The following is a 10,000-nucleotide window of genomic DNA, read 5'->3' as shown; positions in this document are numbered from 1 at the left end:
TTGTAACTTAGTAAGTGTTGTACTCCAGAAGTTACTTACCTCCCACCCACACGCAAATTTTGCCCTTTGTATTCGGAGTGCAGGAGAAATAGACAATATCTAGTGGCTGAAGATTGATATTAGTATGGATGAAATATATTTTACTTCAGAATGTTTTTTTTTCTCACTATGTATGTGAGATTCAACGGGTGGTACATATGGCTGTATCAATAGAAGCCTTACTTCATTGTCCGTAGCTCCCTCTCTGAAAAGTTATCTCCTGTCAATAAAAAAAAAAAAAAAAAAAAAAGTACGGTTTGTCTTATTCTATTTTTGGAATGTATTACTGTTTCCGTTGGTGTAGAAATTATTGTTCCATTACTAGTTGTTTAGGATATTATTCGTAATATATGTACGAAAAAAATCATCTCAATTATCTTAGATCTATTATAGTACCTTCAGCTAATGGCATTAGTAGTAGTAGTAGTAGTAGTAGTAGTAGTAGTAGTAGTAGTAGTAGTAGTAGTAGTAGTAGTAGTAGTAGTAGTAGTAGTAGTAGTAGTAGTAGTAGAAGTAGTAGTAGAAGTAGCAGTAGCAGGTGTAGTAGTAATAAGAATAATGAAAATTATAAAACTAGTAAAAGTTATGAAAATAATAGATAATAATAATAATAATGATAATAATAATAATAGTAATAATAATAATAGTAATAATAATAGTAATAATGATAATAATAATAATAATAATAATAATAATAATAATAATAATAATAATAATAATAATGATTGATGATGATGATGATGATGATGATGATGATGATGATGATGATGATGATGATGATGATGATGATGATGATGATGATGATGATGATGATGATGATGATGAATGATAATGATAATTAGAATGATAATGATTAATAATAATAATAATAATAATAATAATAATAATAATAGTAATAATAATAATAATAATAATAATAATAATAATAATAATAATAATAATAATAATAATAATAATAATGATAATAATAACAATGAAATAATAACAACAGCAAGAACAACAATAATAGCAACAACGACAACAACAACAGCAAGAGTATAAGTTGTTTGATATGAAAAACGGGAATCGACAAAAAAACAGGACTTTTGACGTGATCCTAGTCCTTTTATACTGGAACCATCCCTAAGTTCACTGGGATCGTCTTTAACTTAAATAGATCTAGTTAGCTAAGTAACTCCCATGAAGGGATGGATTGTAGTAGTTTTTGCCTTGCTAGTTCAGTAGCTTCCTTTTAGGAGAAATGAATTGTCTGGTATCACTTTGAGCAAAGTATATAATGTATTGATTGGCCAATGGGACAAGAAGCATTATTTAGTTGAAGTGACGTTTTAAGTATGGCTGTATTTTAATAAGGACATATGAGTGGAAGAGACTGCAAGAGGCCATCAGGCCTACACTATGCCTCAAATGTTCTCAAATGTTCCTTACCACATTTCATCTCTATCCGTAAAGCTATCTTATCTTCGCTTAAATCAACCAATAGCTTCAGCGCTCACTACATGGATACTAAGTCTATTCCATTTGTGAACCACTCTATTGGTGAACCAGTTCTTACCTATTTCTTTTATCAGGATATTGTACTGATGAATGTAGTGATACTCGAAACGAAACGTGTACTGAGATTAATTACATTTCTCGAATGTCGTACCTGTTCTTTATATCTCGAGATTATGCGTCTTGCCTGAATGTCTCATGATATAAAATCTATGGTAAATATATCCGAGTTAACAGGGCTGACACGTTTGGAAATAGGTTTGTTCCTTTCTTTGGCTTCGTCTCACTAACTGCCACGACGAAATAAGAAAAGTTTTGTTTTAGTGAATATAGTCACGACATTATCATTAAAAACATACATACATATAGTACTTACAAATACCCAAAGGCTTTTTCCCCCTCAGAAGATTCATTATTTTGTTATATATATATATATATATATATATATATATATATATATATATATATATATATATATATATATATATATACTATTCACGATACTTTATCTTTACATTGTAAAGGATGAAACACAATTTCCCTATCACAGTAAAGGAGGAGGAGGAGGAGGACAATCCTATCGTTCTCACGATACTACGACACACACATGTACAGCGAACCCTCTTGGTTTCTCTTTCTTGGCTCGATTCGCCACCTTGGAAGGGTCTCAGACAGACCTCTTCCGCCGTCGTTCCGGGTGCGACTCCGCATTCTTGTCCATTGTACGATGGGAAGCTCTCAGACATCGTGACTGTTATCGCCCGTACGGCCTCTGAGCATACGGTCCATAGGTGTCGCTGGAGGCTTTCACAAGCCCTGAAATTTCGTTTAAGAATTCGCCTCCTGGTGTCATGTAGGGGCCATAAAATGGCACTGGAATACATTATGTGTCGCATGGGTTGAAACGACTTCTCTTGTCTCAGAATTCAAAATTCAATTATGTCCTTTTAGTACCCTCACTAGGCGTCTCAGGACTTTAATACAAAAGATAGAAATCCCCCCCTACAAAAAAAAAAAAAAAAATGATAACGTTTGCGGCCAATACAAAGAAAAATCTTAAAGTCAAACTGTTTAATAAATTGTTAGATCTAGTCCACGTTCATGGATTCAGGACACACCATAGAACTGAATAGATTCATCTAGTGAGGGCCATTACGGGTTTAGGAATGCTGCTGACATGTCAAGACCATAAAGCAACCAATGAATATATTACGAGACAAAAGGCTGGGAGAAGCTTCTTGGTCTCAGTAGCCAAAATTCTAGACGTCTCCTTATTTCACCCCAGGGAGAAACTTAACGCATTCTCTACGATGAGTTCCTAAGCAGATTTGAGGAAAAATAGTGAAACAAAGTAAACAGATAAAATGAATAAGTAAATGAATGGATATATAGACAAATGAATAAATGAACAAATATATAAAACAATAAATAGGTAAATGAATAAATAGATAGATGAATAAGTAAACAAATAAGTAAATAAATAAATAAATTAATAATGCATCAATCTAAAAATTAATAGATAAAGGGACAAAAAAGTAAATAAATTAACAAATAAATTTAACGAATAAATAAATTGATAGATAAATGAATAAGGAAACAGCATGATGAAATAGATTATAAATAAAATGAGCAGTTAAAGAATGCGTTTCTCATCTACAGTTTAAAACTCTTCAGAACGGGACCCATACTGGGCTGAACGAAAACGTTTTACGTCATTAAAGGAGAAAAATATATATAGAAAACGGGTCGACCGTGTTAGTCTGAACTACTCAGCTAAATAGAATAATATATAGTCTTCAAGAACAAGATATACAAAGGAAGAAAGAGAAAGAAAAAAATGAGAAAACAAGAATGGAAGAAAAAGGAAGAAAGAAAGGAAGGGAAAAAATTCAATGCAATAAAGAAAACGAGAGCAAAGTAGCAAGAAAACAAGAACGGAAAAAGAAGGAAGGAAAGATGAAATGCGAAACTTGAAAAGAAAACGCAAGAAAAAAGGTCAGAAAAAAAAAATAAAACCAAAAAAGGAAAGAAGGAAAAGAATGATGAGAGAAAAACGAGGAAAAAGAAAGGTTGGCACACAGACAAAAAGATTAACAAAGAGAAAGAACTAAACAAAGAAACAAAACAAAATGAATGAAAAAATATAAAATAAGTACGAATAAGATAATATTTATCGAAAGCGGAAGATTTCGAAAATGAAAAAAAATATATACTGAGAGGATAAAGGTGCAAAAGGAAGATGATAAGAAAGGATGAAGGGAATGGGGAAGGAAAAGGAGAAGAAGCAGAGGAAGAGGAGGTGGGGGTAAGGGGAGAAGAAAGGGAGAAGGCAATTGGGAACAAAAAGGAAACGGAGCAGAGGGGAGGATAGGAGTAAACGAGAAGAGCCACTTCAACTAAGCGGAAAGATCACTAACTCTACCAAGCCAACGACCCTCCCACAGCACTTTTGTCGACACGCCAGAGAAAGGGGCAAGAAAGAGAAAAAGAAATTCAAGAAATGGAAGAATAGAAAAAGAAGATAAAGAAGGAGAAGAAGAAGTAAAGGAAGATGGGAAAGGAGAAGAGTATAAAGGAAAAAGAAGAATGAGAAGAAAAAGAAGAATGAAAAGAAGAAGAAGGAGAAGAAGAAGAAGAAGAAGAAGAAGAAGAAGAAGAAGAAGAAGAAGAAGAAGAAGAAGAAGAAGAAGAAGAAGAAGAAGAAGAAGAAGAAGAAGAAGAAGAAGAAGGAGGAGGAGGGGGAGGAGGAAAAGAAATAGTAGTAGAAGAAGAAGAAGAAGAAAAGGAAGAGAGAAAAGAAGAAAGAGGAATTCGAAGAAACTTAATAAAATTGTGAGGAAAAAAGTAAAAAAGAAATAAAAGAGGAAAGAGTAAAGCAAGAAGAAAAAGAAGAAAAATTAAAGAGGAAAAAGAACAAAAAACGAGGAAGAACTTGACAATCATGGTGAAAGTACAAGACCAATAAAGTAAACAAAGAAGACGATGAAAAAGAAGAAAGAGGAAGAAGCAAAGGAACAAGAAGAGAAGATGGCAAAAAAAATCAGAACGAAGAAGAGGAGGAGGATAAGGAAGAGGAGAGGAGGGAAAAGTTAATGGAGGAGGAGGAGAGAGAAAAAAAAAGATGAAAAGGAGATGATGGTGTAGCAAAAATATGAAGAAAAGGAGGAGGAAGAGGAGGAGGGGAAGAAAAAGATACTGGAGGACTACGGTAATGAAGGATATGGGAAAGAAAAGGAAAAAGAAAAATATGATAATAAAGGAGCAGGAGAATGAAGAAGAAGAAAGGGGAAGGAAATAGAAAATAGATGATGAACAAGTAGAGGAAGATAACTGAGGAGATAAAACGAGAAAAGTTAAATAATGGAGAAAGAAAGGGAGGAGGAGGAAAACGGAGGGGTATGAAGAGAAATATGCGAAGAAGCTACAGGAAGAGGAGGAGTGGTACAAAAATGAGGAATGGGAAGAGGAGGAAGAGGAGGAGGAAGAGGAGAAGGACGAGGAGGAGGAAGGGGAGAAGAAGGGAAGGAAAAAGGGGAGGAGGAGGAATGGAAGTAGGAATAGGAATATGAGAACTAGGAGGAAGAGATAGAGGTATCGGAGAAGGAGAAAGAGGAGGAGGAGGAGGAGGAAGAGGTAGAGGAGGAAGAGGAGCAGGAGGATAAATCTGGAGAACAAAGAATTCTCGTGTGATGAGGAAACGAAATAGTCTCGAGGGGCAGGGGCAGTTTAAGGAGGAGGGGAGACAAAGAAGAGGAGGAGGAGGAAGAAAAAGAAGAGGAAGAGGAGGAAGAAAAAGAAGAGGAAGTGGCGTGAAAGAAAGGTGCGGAGAATGATAAAGAAGTTTAATCTCTTTTTTCAGCATGTGAAACGTTTTAACACATTCTGTGTGCCGCCAACCTATTATATAAGTTCATCTTCGTGCCTTCTGACTGCATGGGGGCTTTCTTAACTGAATAAGATCACCTTACACCTTCTTCAGTCAAAGAAATAACTCTCTTAATCACCTTGTTGCAAAAGCTTTTCATAAATTGAGTCAAATCGTTTGGTTTTGATAAGAACAAAATATCTGTAACGTTTTCTTGTCGTAAACGGAAGACTGGTCTCGCGTTCGTTTAATTATGGGTTCGAATCCCCTCCAAGTTCAAGTAGTGACTCGTGCCTGCCTCGACAGTCCTTAAAGCGCATTGGGCAAAGGTGACGACTTCGGCCGCAGTTATTCAGCGCCTCTTGGCGTAGGCTCCTCACCACCACCTTTGGTGTATTGAAGGAGTTTATAAAGAAAGGAGAGGAAGGAAGTGAAGAAGGAAATAAGGAGGATATAGAGATGTAAATAAACGGAATTCAAAAAGCATCGGGAGAAGAAGTAAGAGGGACGAAATAATATTTAAATGACAAAAGGAGTCCAAAGAAATGAAGACACACGGTCTTGAAAGCAAAAAGAAAATGAAAATAGAATGAACGGTGGGCAACGGGAGTCAAAGAATAATGAACAAGGAAGACGAGCGAGTGATGACATAGTGTGAAAAAGAAAAACAGTAAGGGAGAAATTATAAGAACAAAATAAAAAAAACGAAGAAGCAAAATAGCTAGAATAACGACTTGTAATAGGGGAGCACAGAAGTGAAGAAAAAAAACACGAAAAAAGATCATTAAAGACTGAAACAACAATAAAGCTATCTGGAAAAATGTGGGCGGGTGAATATAGCAAGGAAGAGGCTATGAAGAGGAAGCGAGGAGAAAAGGGACTGAAAGAGATAAAGAAGAAAAAAAACTCGAGGACTGGAAGAAATTGAAGAACGGAAAGAGAGAGAGATTGGATGACAAGTCGGATGAGACATACGAAGAGGAAGAGAATAGAGACAAGAGGATGAAAGAGGGAAAAACGGAAAGGAGGAGATAGAATAAGCGAAAACGGAAGGAGGAGGAGGAGTAGAGTGAGATAGAGGAAGAAGTGAACGAAGAGAAGAAAGATAAGATGAACGAGAAGGTGGAGAAGGTGAACGAGGAGATGGAGAAGGTGAACAAGGAAAAGGAGAAAGTGAACGAGGAGGTGAAGGTGATCGAAGAGAAGAAGATGAACGAGAGGAATGAGAGGAGGAGGAGGAGGAGCATGAGAGGAATAAGTGGAATAAAGGAAAGGAGGAGAAGAAGCAAGTGAAGATGGGAGAAAGAGGATAACGAGGAGGAGGACGTGAAGAATGCTGGGGAAGCTGAAAGAAATGAGAAGCATAACCACACAAGATAAAAGAAATAGAGAAACAGTGTAATAATGTGTGATTAGAGTAAGAAGAGGTACAAAAAATAAACAAGGTAGAAAAATAACACAGAGATGAATAGGATTTAAAGGGGTATTGATACAGTGAAATAATCTATATCTATAGGTTCAAATGTGGATTAAACCAAGTGATTCCATTTAAGGGGACCCCCCGCCCAAAATCTTTTTTTCTGAAGGATCTTGCTGATTTTTTCTGTGTGATATCTAGGTCTGAGAAAACCGTCACAGCTTGAGTTTTATTCAGATCTGACCAGTAGTTTTTTTTTTATAAAAAAAAACATGAAAAATACCCTATTTTTGGGCTTCTTTCAAATTCTATCTCCTCCTACAATTTTTATTTGATGTCTTTCATTTTATAGCAAATGAATCTTCTACATATATAGAAAAACAAAATAGAGAGTTTTTTTAATATCTTTGTTCAATGCCGAGGGAAAAAAATATAATTTTTTTTTGTAAAAAAAACACAAAATTTTGACTTTGACACGTTATTAAAAAAAATTATTCAACATATGAAAAAAACTCTCTATTTCATTTTTTTCATTTATCTAGCTATCAATAGAGACCTCATATGAAAAGATTGGTTGAAAATTGAGGGAGGAGATAGACTTTGTGTCTAAAAAACTTACATTTTTCAGAAACGAGCGTTAAAGTTTTTTTTCTTAGTTTTACTAAATTTTACATTCATGAACCTCCTAAGAATCATTGAAAACAGGTTCCATTGTATTTTCATGATGATTTTGCATCTTTCAAGTAACTCAGGCACTTTGTCCCCTCCTACAGTGTAGGATATTATTCACCCAAAGTGAGGGTCTCATAATGCGCCACCTTACTCATTGTGGCAAAGTTTGAGTCATTGGTCTAGAATGACCCAGCAAGGTAGTCTGATTGCTGGGATTCAGCTCTCTTTTTTGTCCTAGGTTTTCTTTCTGGTGTTGGAACAGGCTCTTGCTGCATTAGGGACATCACTGTGAGGTTTGAGACTCTAAACCCAAGGTGTTGCAACAAGGAGGCATTCTTGTAGCCAAAGTTGTGGTCAAGTACAGTGACCTGAGAGAGGAATATAACTCTTCTGATTCCAGCAAACTTGCTTTTGTTGCACTTGATCCACAACTTGGAATGCAGACTCTCATTTGGGTTCTGAGTTCGTCCTCTCAAGCATCGGCTTAGCAGATCCATCTTCGTCAGGTCAACGTAGACGTCACAGATCAGCTTTAGCTTCTCCTTTGGAATCATTGACAGGAACGGTCTTTTTTCTTCATGTGAACTTGTTAGCAAACAGTTGTTTGCGTAGAGACAACGTGTCTGATAAAGGTATAGAGGACGGAGGATCAGGTGCTGTGGATGTGGATGGCAGGGAGAGAGCGGAGGATGTGGATGTAGATGGCAATGAGAGAGACGAGGATGTAGATGGCAATGAGAGAGACGAGGATGTGGGTGTACTTGGCAGGGAGGGAGGTGCTGGAGGGAGTACTGGTGGTGGTGGCGGAGGTGGTGATAACAAGGTTGATGCGGTTCCTTCTTTCTCCCCTTGCGTTACTAAGGTCAACGTTCTTGTCTTCTGTAAGTGTGATTTTTGTTTGGAAAGCTTAGGCATGGCTAATATCTTCAAACTTCTCTTCACTGAAAAATAAATGCGAAATACACACGGCAAATTAGTGAACGTGGCAAGCTAGCGTACACTTCCTTCCCTTTCTACGGCTATCAGGTCACTGGCGGTCAAGTGGGCTAATTTTCCTGCTGTCAGGTCACTGGTAGTCGTGCGGGCTGAGTTTCCTCATACCACACACTCACGTGCATGCCAGACGCAAGAGAAAACTTTGTAAGTGCATCAAACAAAAAAAAAATAAAGTAAAAGAGGTGTTTTCATGGTCAAAACGAATGTAAACAATAGTGGTGCGGAGCACGTGGCTGCCGGGGGTAGGGAACGTAGGCCCTTTAAACCATTTAAAAATGGCGGTACGATAAAAATCTTTTAACATGGTGTAGAGCAAGCGCTCTTCTATGTATTTTTTTTTTTTTTTCGTAAATCTGGGGCGGGGGGTCCCCTTAACGTAGGAGACGCCACCATAGAAGAATGTCGATGAAAAGGAAGAGATTAATATAACAACACACAGGAAAAACCAAGTCAATGACATTGACAGTGAGAGTGACAATGACAATGACAGTGATCATGACAGTGACGATAACAAAGAAAATAGCAGTGACAATGACAGTGACTGTCGCTGTGACGATGACTATAACTATGACAAAGACAATAGATAATAACAATGACAATGATAGTGACAGTGATAGTGACAATGACAATGACAATGGCAATGACAATGGCAATGGCAATGGCAATGACAATGGCACTGGTAATGGCAATGATAATGACAATGACAATGACAATGACAATGACAACAACAACAACAATGACAATAACAATGTTCACGAAGTAGACAATGATAATGACAACGACAACGAAAAAGATGACAATCATGAGTACCACCATGACAAACATAATTATGATACTCCACATCTCATTACTATATGATATTTTTTATGATAACATACTAATAATTACACTTCATTAGATATTATAGTTCTCTCAGGAACTTGACAACTGCTTGAGAAGAAAACGAGAAAAAGAAAAGTTTTAATTTACAATGAGTTTAGAGAAAACGAGTCTGCTTGCCTTCTTGATATATATAAAGAAAAAAAAAATAGTTGAAAGCTTGTCACAAGGAACGAACCAGAAAGTTTGTTAACAGTTACACAGTAAACAAAAATGGAATTGATAAATAATAAGAGGATAAAATATAAACAATATACTACAGAATAAATAACAGATGACTGAATCTACATGATATAATATAGTGTTGGAAAAACAATAAAGAAGGAATTAAGAAAAGAAGAACACTGAAAACAAACATCGAATTAACTAATATTCAGATAGAAAATATAACGAATGTACTATAGAATAAATAACGGATGACTAATAAGGCAAAAAGTAAGGTAGGGATGGAAGAAGAGAGAAAAAAGAGAAGAAAAGAAAAACACTGACATTAAATATACAGCTAATTGTAAGTAATATACTATGAAGTAAATAACACATGATTAAAAAAAAAGTAGGGATGGAAAAGGGTAAAAAAAAAAAAAAAAAATACCGGTTAAGGTTTAGAAAACGGAAAGAAAATGATGTACAGGGAAATA

General features: G+C 35.9%; 1 protein-coding gene across 3 annotated transcripts in view; it reads left to right on the top strand.

Annotated features, from left to right (window-relative positions):
• Nucleotides 1-10,000, top strand: part of LOC143021941 (uncharacterized) — a 759,783-nt gene that overhangs the window by 666,108 nt on the left and 83,675 nt on the right. The gene's annotated exons all lie outside the window — the stretch shown is intronic.

The sequence above is a fragment of the Oratosquilla oratoria genome, chromosome 43 (assembly GCF_046742065.1).
Source record: "Oratosquilla oratoria isolate Oo_2021 chromosome 43, ASM4674206v1, whole genome shotgun sequence".
NCBI classification, from domain to species: Eukaryota; Metazoa; Arthropoda; class Malacostraca; order Stomatopoda; family Squillidae; genus Oratosquilla; species Oratosquilla oratoria.
Note: the sequence above shows the minus strand (reverse complement) of the source record. Positions and strands in the feature narration are given on the sequence as shown.